General features: G+C 48.2%; 1 protein-coding gene across 5 annotated transcripts in view; it reads left to right on the forward strand.

The window, feature by feature from the left end:
• STS (steroid sulfatase) overlaps nt 1–13,442 on the forward strand; it is a 160,414-nt gene that overhangs the window by 11,412 nt on the left and 135,560 nt on the right. The window contains exon 1 of one of the 5 annotated variants that reach the window (XM_027050620.2): nt 2,340–2,596. The exons of the other annotated variants lie outside the window; for them this stretch is intronic. The gene's annotated coding sequence lies outside the window, so the exon portion shown is untranslated. Of the gene's footprint in view, nt 1–2,339; nt 2,597–13,442 lie in introns of those variants that run through there. 5 annotated transcript variants of the gene reach the window in all.

The following is a 13,442-nucleotide window of genomic DNA, read 5'->3' on the forward strand; positions in this document are numbered from 1 at the left end:
AAACAACCCAGAAATTCCCATCTTCCTCCATTGGTCAGCCCCTGTCCATGTTACACATTCTGTAGGGGGCTTTCCTACGTGATTTTTGTGATGCCCGGTAACGTTCATGGTAATCACAAGGAGGGTCTCAAGATGAGGGGTGGTTTAGCGTTTCTGGGCTTTTTGCAGGTGGTGGGGGTGCCTTGCTGCAGAATAGCTGAGCTCACCCCAAATGAACGCAGAGCTAAACGTGCTGAACGCTATGTCACCATAGATAATACAATAGGAAAACTGAACGGTGGATTCTGGGGCCCCAAGGCCTCTCCTCCCCATATGGCTAAGAGGAGAACCCTTCCGTGAACACCATGTTGCCTGTCCCAGTGGCCCGATTTGCATGGAGATACTTCTTCCTTGATTCAGGGCCCTCATGACTGAGCTTTGGTCTTTATGTTCAGTCCTGGAGAATGAGTCTTTGCTTGCTGATGCCTGAGTGACTGCGTCGTGCCCTAGTTCTGTGGGAGTCGAGAATTTTCCAGCAATGGTCTCTCCACTGGGCTGTTCCTCTCTAGAGAGCCGAGTGAGGCGGCATACCCGGTTTTGGCTGAGGGTTCCTCTGTGATACCTCTGACGGGCAGACCAGTCAGAGCTGGGCCGTTGTCCCTAGTCAGTAACCTTGCCTGGAACATATTCTTCCTGCTGTGCGGAAAAGAGGGCTGGTGCTCAGAGAGGCTGAGTGTTTTCCTGAGGTCACACAGCTATCCGGTGCCAGAGTCAGAACTGAATTCATATCCCCTCATTCTGAGGGGATATTTATTGTAGTGCTGTACTACGTTGAGAGCATCGGTCGAGGGGCAAAGAAGTAAAGTGTCAGGGGAATCTTCGATGGAGGTAGCCATAGTCGGGCCCTGTGGGATCTGGGCCCTGTAGCAGGGAAGGAGAAAGACATGTGAGAGGTTTGCAGATGGCTTGCTCTTTGGGACTTCTGCTTGGGAGGACCTCTTTCGAGGAGGACGAGGAGGGGGCTCCTATAGAAGCAGGCACCACTACCCCTGTCTCAGGAGTTGTGGATGGACAGGAATCGGCTGGGTGGCTCCCAAGAACCAGTGAAGATGCCCTTCAGAGGGAGGGTCCGTCTCCAGTCTGCCACCTGCAGCCATGTCTCAAATAGGACCCTTGAGAAGGGACCTTTCTGTCCCTGTGGCCCCACCTTGCCCTGCACACTCCAAGCCACGGGACTGTGGCAGCAGCTGGGGCGGGTGGCTGGGTCATAAATGAGAAAGCCAGCAGCCACCCTCCAGGACCACCAAGACCATGCTTTTGCTGGCGGCGGGGGGGGGGGACTCATGTGGGAATTAAACCTGTAGAGTTTCAGCATTGCCCTAGACATTTCTTGGTGAGCTTTAAAGCATTCAGCGATTGGAAGCATCCCGGGGTGTGCTGGAGTTTTGACCACTAGCTCATATGAAACCTCTATCCCATGTGCAAGTTTTATGGAGTCCCCAGGAGACCAGACATCACCCCGTGACGGTATGCCGGTCATGCTTATTCACAATAAGATATTGTTTCAGATTTCCGTGCGGTATCATCTTGGGTTACCGTTAAGAATGGAAACTATGTTAGCACCTGCTGCATTATGTATTCATTCAGTGGGTGCCTACCAGGAGCCAGAGGCACACAAAATAATTACAAATGGGCAATGTTTTATTTGTAGCAGTGGGATAATGAGCACAACCACTCAGAGTTCGGCTTTACCTTTTTTCTTCTTGTACACAAAACACGGTGAATGATGTGAGGGGAGAAGGCAATCCTGGACGCTGTTTTTCCTGAGGTTTGGTTTCCCCCAAGATATGGGAGATGAGAGTCCCTGCCCCTTTCATCAGTGCTGAGGGCACACCTACCTGCTCGCCACCCATGAAGCCTGCCGCCGTCCTTGCTCAGCGCCCAAGCCTTGGTGTTGGCGACGGGCATGAATTCCTCGGGGCCCCGTGTGCCGTGTAGGCGGCCGGAACTCACCTAACAGACAGGCTTGGAGGGCCTGTGTGCATCAGGATGTGCACAGAGCATTCAAAACATCACCGTCGCCCGCGTCCCCAGGTCTTACTGCTGGAAGAACATGTCGGCACTTGTCCGCCCCCCTCCCGTAGCTCTGTTTCCTTGTCCCGCACTGACACATGAGGAATGCTGGCTGAACGTCTGGGGTTTCATCCCCCCCCCCCCCCCACGCACCTGCCAGCCGGTCAGTAAAGGTTGCAGGGAAGAAGCATTCAGACCCGATACGCGTTCTGAACGAAGTGATACCTAGCACGTGAATACTCAGCTGGGGTCAGGAAGGGCAGTGTCCCTCTGATTTATATGTGAAACACGCGGGGTGGGAGGGAAGACAAGTGGAGAGATACGTGCAGTTAAATAACTTTTCTATGATCGATTCGCCAATCACCCTGCGATGAGTGTCTGGCCGTACCTGGGCTGTCTCGTGATTATTCACAGCCCGGGAGCTCTGGGCTGGGTCCTGTCCAGCATGGCTCCTTCAAAAGCTGTGTGAGGTCCTTGGACGAAAGGTACAGTGTCAGAGTCTCCTGGAGAGAGAGCACCCTGTGCAGAAGCCTCGGAACAACCGGTGAGTTGGATTGCTTTTTGCTTTTGGTTTTGTTTTGGATCTTCTGTGCGAATAATGAAAGTTGGTACACTCCTACCTGTTGTGTGACAGTTTTTAAAAAAACCTGTAGGACCGCCTGGGACGCTCAGTCAGTTCAGCGTCTGACTCTTGATTTCGGCTCAGGTCACGGTCTTGAGGTTCATGAGGTCGAGACCCTCATTGGACTCCATGTTTACAGTGCAGAGCCTGCTTGCTATTCTCTGTCTCCTTCTCTCTCTGCTCCTCCCCACTCCTCCCTCCCTCTCTCTCTCTCTCTCTCTCTCTGCCCCTCTTCCACTCACACCCACTCTCGCCACCACAAAATAAAATTAAAAAAAAAAAAAACCTGTAGAACCACCTACAAGAATTCATCTGTTTTCATTTTCATCTGCCCTGAAACAGGGAGGTCTTTAGGGAGAAGAAACTGATGGCCAAATAGTCTTTCTTTCTTTCTGGATTAAAGTGGTGGTTTGAAAACACACGCTTGATCAAAAGAATAATGGAGAGCCCAGAGGCAAGAAACCCAAGAGGAAATGAGCAAATAAAGAGGTGCATTTTGTGCTGTGCTTAAGTCAGAAGAGGAATTGAATTAACCTTGTATATCAAAATATTAGGACCCGTGCTTCTGGGTTAGATAGAATGTGTGTAAATACGATGTGTGTGCCATGAAGCACATGCCGTGAAATATTGGTACTCGTGTAAGCTTGCAACTCATTGCTTTCCTAAAGAGTAAATTTGAGGCATAATCAAGAGCGGTTCTGCTCTTGTTTTAAGCTTTTTTAAATTTTGACATATTTATCTTTCATTTTAAGTGTACGGATACAAAATAATCTCTCATGAGCCCCTTGCATTGGTGTTTGGGGAAAAAAAAAAAAAAAGGCAGAACACAGCTGATCCCAATTAGTAGATCCATTGCTTAACAGGCTGCATTGGTCTTGCTTTGGGTGGGGGCTTCATTACCCCAGTGTTGGACATTATGTCCAGCTGTGTAGACTGTCTTTGCAAAGGAGGAGGGTTAAGCAACGAATGGCATGTGGCTGAGAAATCGACCACTCTTTATTCTGAAGATTGGTATCAGTTACGGGAGATAAGCATCCGGAACAACGTGACCTTTGCAATGCCTGCCACACGTAATCTACCCATCGTGGGTCAACAAAAATGCGTGATTTCCTTTTTTTCCCCAAAGAGGGGTGCTAGGACTTGCACGTAATATCTTTCGGATAAACCTTCCATGCCGTTCTCTGAGTGAATGATCCTAGTTAATTACGACGTTCACTACTTGCTTACTTCTTATGCAGGTAGCCACATTTGTCACATATATGTTGATTTCATCCTCTAAGTTAACCCTTGCAGGTTGAATTTGAGGGCCGATGAGAAGACTTGTCACTGGAGATGACGTCACTAAAAATGGTGAAATGCTTGTCAAAAGATTATTCCATTCTACAGTTATTTACGATAGGCACTTTTTGTCTCTACAAATGCATGATAGCACCTGACAGACTATCCCTATGAATTGGTGTCTACAGTGACACTAATATTTACCAAGTGAGAAATTGCCCCATTTTCATTTATACTGAGATTAAACATAACAACGGATGATATCAGGATCCAGAAATGTAAATGCTTTCGGTGCATTAAAAAAAAAAAAAACGCTCCTTCTATTTACATTTAAAACTAAAGAATAAATGTCAGGCATTGCTTAAAAGGCTCATTGAAATATGGGGCACTTGGGTGGCTCTGTTGGTTGGGTGTCCGACTTCAGCTCAGGTCATGATCTCATGATTTGTGGGTTCAAGCCCCGCGTCGGGCTCTGTGCTGACAGCTCGGAGCCTGGAGCCTGCTTCCAATTCTGTGTCTCCCTCTCTCTCTGCCCCTCCTCAGCTCACACTCTGTCTCTTTCAAAAATAAATAAATGCTAAAAAATATATATATTTAAAAAAAAAGCTGATTGAAATAAACATTAAAAGTTTCTGGGAAAAACTCTAAAAACTCTTCTCCGGAACACTCTCTATCTCTATTGTTTTGTTTGTATCTTGTCCTCATTAAAATTCCTACCTTGTTTGGAAATTAACCCTGTAAAACTTGGCCGCTGAGTCAACAGTCCCTTACCTAGCACCCTTGGGATTCAGGTAATGAAATATGTTGCAATCGTGAAACACAAGTCCAGTCTTACCTGGAGGGTTGTCCACGTGGGAAAACACTCTGTGTAAATACTGCGGGTGCCAATGTCAATAATAATTAAGTGCTTATTACGAGGAGGAAGTGCAGGCCAGAGAGTCACTTTGGGCTCACTGTAGCACCTTTGACTTTCCACTCCGGCAGAAAGCACGGAGGTGAGACGGGGGGGTCCAGGGTCCTGTGTTCCTCTTAGTGGCTCCAGGACTGGGGGATGTCTCGTCCAGAGACAGACGCAGGACTGGGATGTCCCCTTTTGCAAGTAATGTGTCCACCCCGGGGTTTCTCGGTTGCAGCCCTGGAAGGTTCATTGCCGTAGGGACTGACCTGTCTTTGCAGGATGTTTACTCTCTACCCATCAGCATCCTGTTCAGCGTGGACAGGTTTTCTCAGCGCCTGGTGTCTTGACTCCTTTCCAAGTGCCCCTGCCACCTTACAGATACACAGCTCTTTGTCCATAACCAACAAGAACAAAGACAAAAGGATGGGAAGCCAGGCTCTTGGGGAAACTTATTTTTGGCAGTTCTGCACCAACGGACGCAGAACCAATGTAAAGTTGAACAGCTTTTATCCCATGGAATGCTGCAAGACTGTTCATATGTGTGTCTGCAGGTTGCCATCCAGAACTTCGGTCAGGCTGTGTTACGTAACACACGATATACTCACCATCATGCTGTCTTGTGTGTGTATATGCATTATGTATTGTATTAACCACTTTGCAATATGTATGCATAACCAGTCATTATGTTGTACGCCTTAGACTTAGATATGGTATGGCAATTATAGCTCAGTAAATCTAGAATATGTCTTTAACAATCAAAACTGGAATGCAGATGTCTGTATGTGCCAAAGTTTTACTGAGATACAACTGACATACAACATCCTGGGAGTTTAAGCTGGACGATGTGGTGATTTGTTATTCGACATATCAAATATATTTCCAATGTGATAGTTAAAAAAAAATTTTTTTTATCATGTGTTTGTTTTTGAGAGACAGAGTGTGAGTGGGGGAGGCACTGAGAGAGAGAGGGAGACACAGAATCGGAAGCAGGCTCCAGGCTCTGAGCTGTCAGCACGGAGCCCGACGCGGGGCTTGAACTCACGAACCGTGAGATCGTGACCTGAGCTGAAGTCGGCCGCTTAACTGACTGAGCCACCCAGGCGCCCCCCAATGTGGTATTTTATATGTCAAATATATACCCAATGTGATGTTTGATATATCAAACATATGTCGACATATCACATACTTGATATTTTATATATTGCACAGTGATCAGTGCAATAAGTTTTGTTAACATCCGTCACCTCACACAGTTGCAGATTTTTCTTTCTTCCCATTATGAAGTGGTATCATACAACGAGTGTTCTAGAGAAAACAGCAGTGTCCGTTATGAGGGTCAGAGACGGTCCTGGGGACAGCTTAACTTGGAAGCAGTCTGCATACTTTCAATCATTTGTTTTGATTTTTTAAAAAATTACCTTCTAAAACTCCCCCCCAAAAATTTGAATTCTGAAATACTAACTTGGCCCCAAAGCTTGTGTTTCGAGACAGTATACCTGTGCTTGTCATTGCAAACAGGGAAGAGTTCATGTTGAGCCCGTTGTGACTTTGAACCATCAGATGATGGTTGTACCAGGTGGGTTTTCCCATTTACGGTATCAGACTATGTTCCCATATCCCCTCAGAGGCACCTTCTACCAATAAAAACCTCACGATTTTTCTAAGTTCTGCAAACTTTGAGACAAGGGGAGAATAGTCAGAAACCTCCATTCAGCCAGAGAAGTAGGGCAGAATTTCTGTGTCTTTTGGCCACTGTCCCTGATGAGAAGCAGCTTCTGACCCCTCCTCCCCAGCCCATGCACCTGGGAGGCAAAGAACACTTATTCAAATCTACTGGGGGTCACAATGGCCCAACCTGGGATCCTAAACCAAACAGCATGTCTTGACTTTGGAAAGGCCACCTGTTTGATTCCATTAAGAACAAATACCAGGGCATTTGTGGCTCAGTCGATTAAGCGTCTGACTCTTGATCCCAGGGTCATAGAATTGAGCCCCATGTTGGCTCAGCATGGAGCCTGCCTGGGATATTCTCTCTCTCTCTGTCTCTGTCTCTGTCTCCCCCTCCCTCTCTCCTTTCCTCTGCCCCTCTCCCCCACTCACACACTCTTTCTCTCTCTAAAATGAAAAAAAAAATGTATTAAAAAAGAAGTATTGGGGAGCCTGGGTGGCTCAGTGGGTTAAGCATCTGACTCTCGGTTTCGGCTCAGGTCGTGATCTCACAGTTTGTGAGTTCAAGCCCCTCATCAGGCTCTGCACTGACAGCACAGAGCCTGCTTGGGATTCTCTCTCTCACTCCCTCTGTCCCTCTCTCCGCCCCCCCCCCCCCCCATGCCGCAAAATAGCTAAACTTAAAACAGAATTAGCAGAACGGAGCTTTGACTTAAGCAGACTTCTCCACCTCAACAGGACTCATAGTTTGGGGCAGATCCTTCTCTGTTGCCATGCATGGTCTTGTGCATCATCAGATGTTCATTCGCATCCCTGGCCTCTACCCAGTGGATGCCAGGAGCGCAGCCCTCAAGCTGTGATGACCAGAAGTGTCTCCAGACATTGCCAAGTGTCCCCTGGAAGGGAAAGGTACCCCTAGTTGACAAGCAGTGGTTTGCCTGATGCTATACTGTGCGATGAGCCCTATTTTACAGATGGGAAAAACAAACCCGTGCTCTACAGATGGCGTCGCGGTCAAGAGCTTTTGTGTCCCACCGTATTGTCACATACCACACGTGTGGCTCATCCAGAGAGCTGTCAGAAGCCTTCTAGGCTGAATCTAATAAGTCACATGTTATTGAGAAGCTGAGTCACGATAGTCAGCAACGTGAACTGATTTCTAGGGGTTTCTACTTGCAGTCAGCCCCAGTGACGAATTCGTGAATCGAGAAGGTTACAGTGGTAGCTGTCTAGAGCTGGGCGGATGGCTCAGGAGCTTTTTGGCTGTCAGTGACAAACCCAGTGCCTCATGGCCCATAAATAAACCTCAGCTTTGGTATCTCTTTTAATGTTTTTATTTTTTATTGAGTTGACATTCATATAGCACACAAATAACCATCGTAAAGGGTGCAATTTGTGCATTCAGCCACTGCCTCTCTAGTTCTAGAACTTTCTAAATCATTCCTCCAAAACCCTCATTCCCCTTCTCCTTGGCCCTTGGTAACCACAAACGTCCTTTCTGTCTCTGTGTATTTGCTTATTGAGGACATTTCCTTTAAATGGAGTCATACGCTATGTGGCCTTTTGCGGCTGGATTCTTCCCCTCAGCATCGTATTTTCAAGGTTCATCCATATAGTAGCAGGTGTCAGAACTTCATTCCATTTAATGGCTGAATCATATTCTATTTTATGGACAGAAAGGGAGTTTCTAGTTGCATGTGTGGGAAGGTCACAGAATCAAAGGAGAAGCTTCAGAATCCAGGACTGGCTGCCTTAAACACAAGCTGAAATTCTTTGTAAGGCTGATGGACGTGATCTCTACGGGTTTGTGCCTTCTGATGGAGGCAAACCCCACTGTATTGAAAATAGTTGCTTTTGGGGGCGTCCAGGTGGCTCAGTCTGTTAAGTGTCTGACTTCAGCTCAGGTCATGATCTCATGGCTTGTGGGTTCGAGCCCCGCGTCGGGCTCTGTGCTGACAGCTCAGAGCCTGGAGCCTGCTTCGGATTCTGTGTCTCCCTCTCTCTCTGCCCCTCCCCTGCTTGCGCTCTGTCTCTCTCAAAAATAAATAAGCATTTAAAAAAAATTTAAAAGATAAAATAGTTGCTTTTGCATCCTGGTTAAATTCTGTGGTGTTAGGAGAATTTTATGTGTAATTGGGGCTGGGTACCGTGGCTGTTATCCTTGGCTGCATTCCAAATTACCACAACTGTAAGGGCTCACAATGCCACCCGTAGATTATCTCACAGTATCTGTAGCTCAGGTGTCTGGACATGGCTTACCTGGGGACTCCGCTCGGAGTCTTACAAAGCTACATCGAAGTGTTGGCCACAGTTGTGTTCTCATCTAGAAGAGAGAGGGATCCCCTTCCAAGCTCATTCAAGGTGTGAGCAAATCTTGTAGTTCTTTGTGTTTGTGGGACTGCGGCCCTTAGTCCCCAGGAACTGCCCCTCCCTATTGGCATTTCACACCGTGACTGTTTCATCGAGACCTGCAGGAGAGCATCTCTTTTGTTAGGAATCTGTTTTCCAGTGCTCACCTGATTAGGCCAGGCCCACCCCTGATAGCGCCCCTTTCGATAAGCACCAAGTCAACTGACTGGGGACCTCAAACACACATGCAGTGTCCGTTTACTTTTGCCATATCCTGTTGGTTAGGACATCACAGGTACCCTCACTTTCAAGAAGAGAGGATCACACAAAGCAGTGAGTACCAGGGGCTGAAAGCTGGGGAGGCTCTCTTAGAATTCTTCCTGAAAAGGTGCCTTTTTGTGGGCGGAGCTGGGGGCCTAAATACGGTGTAGAACATACGTTGCGTCCCAGGAACCAAATGACCCAGTCCCCTGCATTCATTTGGAGGAACTGACGTCTGTGCCAAGGTTGTTAGTGTTGGTGCGAATTAGATCGTTGTAGCATCGTTTATTTCCATTTGACGGTAATGAAAGCACGGGGGACCCGATACGTAGCTGAGTGGTTCGTGGTGTGCAGCCAGAACCCCCTAGTATTCATGGCAGTGCTATCCTTATCTTGCTCGAGAACGTATCTGGGGGCTGGTGATGCCTCTAAAAACATGCAGTGATCAGGGAAGTGTCGCCCAGCAGGCTTGACGAGGTCTGTGTGGACTGCCTCGCCTTTCTGTGCGTGCAGGGGACCCCACAGACATCTGCCAGCCAGCACCCTCGGTGTGGGGCTCGCCCTGGAGCCTGCGGGCCATGCAGTGGGCGGGCTCACTCACCGATTGGGAATAGTTGTATGCTAGCACCCTGCTTCTTGTCCCTCCTTCTGCCCTTGCCCCGAACGTCTGCTGGGATAGAGGCTCGCGTCCCCACGCCACACCTGGGGGTTGTGGTCCCCACCAGCCATGGCCCAGAGCCTGCTTGCATTCACACTAGGGGCTGGGCGCTTGGGAATGTCTCAATTTCAGGACATCACATCACACGATCAGACTTGATAACACAGGCCTGTTTGTTTTAAATAAACTTCTGCTTCGATGCCTCTGTAACACTTTTCCATCGGGGTGAACTTCACACAAAGTACAATTAACCCCTGTAAAGAGGGCAACTCAGAGACATTTCGTGCATTCAACCCTTGCCGCTCTAGTCCTAGAACTTTCTACATTGTTCCTCCCACACCCTCACGCCCCCTCCCCTCAGCCCTCGGGAACCACAAATGTCCTTTCTGTGTCTGTGCGTGTACTTGTCTGGACATTTCCTGTAAGTGCATTCACAGGCTGTGTGAGTGGCTTTCTCGCATGGGGCGTGATGCGTTCACGGTTTGCCTGTGTGACAGCACACGTCAGTCTTTCGTCCCACTGTATGGCTGAATCCTGTTCTAGTTTATGGATACGTTGGATGCTGTTTGTCTGTGGACATATGGAAGGACACGTGGGCCGCTTCCACCTTTAAGCTGTTGTGAATACTACAGTTTTCCACGCGGATGTACAAGGGACACACGGGTGTATAGGTAGCTGTTCGCGACCCTGCTGTGCACGGGGCACGCGGGTGTATAGGTAGCTGTTCGCGACCCTGCTGTGCACGGGGCACGCGGGTGTATAGGTAGCTGTTCGCGACCCTGCTGTGCACGGGGCACGCGGGTGTATAGGTAGCTGTTGGAGACCCTGCTGTGCACGGGGCACGCGGGTGTATAGGTAGCTGTTGGAGACCCTGCTGTGCACGGGGCACGCGGGTGTATAGGTTACTGTTCGAGACCCTGCAGCCAGCTCCTCTGGGTGCATCCTCATACACGGCATTGCTGTGTCGTCTGGCATGTCCATTCGACTCTTTGAGCACCTCCTGTGCTGGTTTGCACTGTGTGTTTCAAAAGCCGTTCGGTCTTGAGGCCCTCGTCTTTGAGGGTTTCGTCTGAGCAGCCCTGAGAGGCAGAATTACAGCATCTCCTGTCCGAACTTGTGTTGAGGAGACGTGCGTTCAGCTGTGGAAGAGCATTGGCAAAACCTTGGCATATATGATCAGCATTGCTGAGACTTGTTTCTGTCTGCCCTGCAGCTTATTAGGAAAGGCAGGAGCCAAGGTGTAAATAAATGGGACAGGAAGGCCCAGCAACCAGTTGGTCACTGATGGGCAGTTTCTCATGGTTCCAAGGTCGTGAGATGGCACCCTCGGGCAGGCCCAGGGCCCAGGCGTCCCATCCCCATCCATCCTGACGTGGCCCCAGCTGGGCACACTACCTTTTGGTGGCTCGCCTCCCAGCCTTGAAAATCCACGGGGCCGGCATGGGGTCCCTGCATGCACGGGGTCTCCTGGGATGCCTTCCCCTCCTGCCTGTTCCCCAAGCCGGGTCAGCTGCCTTTCTGTTGGCGCCTGGCTTCTTGCATCGCTCTTCTGCTGCTCCCCCTGCAGTGTGTCACCTCTGCCTTGGTCTGGGGACAGAGCTACAGGTTCTGACTTCCAGAGGACAGACCCAGGGGACCATCAGCTTATGGTCTTCAAGCCCCAGCTGTATCGGGGCCGTCATGCTGGGGTTTACTGTTCTATTTTAGACCTCACCTCTGACGCCCGTTTCCTCACCCTCAATACAATCGCATCCAGCTGACAAATTACGAGATTAGGGACTTTATTAGACATAATAGCATAGAAGTGGCTGAGTGACTAATTACAAATTAGTGCTCCTGGCCACTGCCCAGCCATCAACTAGGAAACGAAACATCTCATGGTAAGGTACGCAGAGTCCATGTGGTACGTCCTTCCGTGTGTGATGGCATCCATCGCAGGGACCGATAACGGTGATCCTGGGGGCCTTCTGTGAAGGCGTACAGAAATTCTGTTCATTCCCACGTGCCTTCAAACACGCCCGCCACTAAGGTTTGTCAAACGGAAATGGTTTTCCTGTGATTTTAAGTCATGCGCCTCACATTTGTTTGCATCTTTTAGACTGAATGAACCTTGTGCATAAAATTATACTTGGAGAACAATTAATTTCGTCGTGGCTCAAATGGGAACCTAAGGTGGGGGGGGGGCAAACATCATCTTGACCTGTGATAACTAGGTATTAGGGATATTTGGAATCATTGAAGTGGCCTTTTTTATATTTTCGACCAACATAAGTGTTACTCGGTGATCTCCTTTGAATCCTACGGAGAGTTGGTCTATTCATAGAAGCACTTGTGTTTTAATAAGACTTTTAGGGTTCCCTTTCTTTAACCAAACCTATAGCCTCCTCATGTGGAGATACTGTCCCGAGAGAGTTCTCCCTAACAAAACTGATTATATTCGCACAACTCATGCAGGAACCACGTCTGGTTATCCACAAGGAGACACGGTGGTGCTATTTCCTGGCATGTTTCAAGGACAGAAACTCGTGAATGGAATTTCTCTCAATGCAGATAAAATCCAAAGCTGATGGGTCATTTCTGTGTCAGAATCTGAGTCTCTCTCTCTCTCTCTGCCCCTCTCTCACTTGCATTTGCATTCTCAAAAACAAACATTAAAAAAATTATAAAGAAACTAACCTTGGGGTGTCTGAGTGGCTCAGTTAAGCATCCAATTTCAGCTCAGGTCATGATCTCACGGTTTGTAGGTTCAAGCCCCTCATCAGGCTCTTTGCTGACAGCTCAGAGCCTGGATCCTGCTTCAGATTCTGTGTCTCCCTCTCTCTCTCTGCCCTTCCTCCGTTCACACTCTGTCTTCTCTCTCTCAAAAATAAAAAGACATTAAAAGTTTTTTTTAAAAAAAACTAAAGGAGTTTAATGTTCTAAGTGAATTTTTACAATCCACTCTATTCTTATTTTTCTTGAAATAGTTGGTGAATTACGTGTTCACAGTGTGGAGGCACATTTTCCATGCCATTTAATTCACCCACTTGTACGATTCAGTGGTTTTTATCAGGTTACCAAGCCGTGGGACCTCCTTAAGTCAGTTTTAGAACAGGCTCATCACCCCAGTGAGACCCTTCATGCCTAGTTCCTAATCCCCATTCCTATCCCCTGCCTGAGCAGGTTTTTAAGAAGTCACGTTTTTTTCTATGTTTCATCCCATTTCTTTGAACCCAGGGCGTATGAATATGGCCCTCGGGGCTGTTGACAGTCGTGCACTTACATCATTCCGCTGCATGACCCTATTATCATTGTCCTAGAAAGACCCAGAACTGAATCGCTGAGGCATGAGGAAATGAATCCTGTGCATGCTGTATGTGCTATATATCTCCGTGACCCCGCTTGGAATGCTCGCCTTGGTCTTCCTTGACACGAAATCACGTAAGCCCTCTTCTGCCGTTTTTGCTGTTTTCTCCTCCTCCTCCTACCTGCTTATTTCCTGAGGAAATGCCTGTGGCCTTCTTTCCTACACTCGGGCCCTTAGGACTGATTTCCCCTTAAGCAGGCCAGCTCACCTGTCAATGAGACTGCCGTAATTTGTACGTCTATGACCGCTATCATTTGAAAAATGGATCATTATTTCAAGGGACACATCTAATAAGAAGGGTAAGGAAAAT

This window comes from Acinonyx jubatus, chromosome X (assembly GCF_027475565.1).
Source record: "Acinonyx jubatus isolate Ajub_Pintada_27869175 chromosome X, VMU_Ajub_asm_v1.0, whole genome shotgun sequence".
In the NCBI taxonomy this organism is placed as follows: Eukaryota; Metazoa; Chordata; class Mammalia; order Carnivora; family Felidae; genus Acinonyx; species Acinonyx jubatus.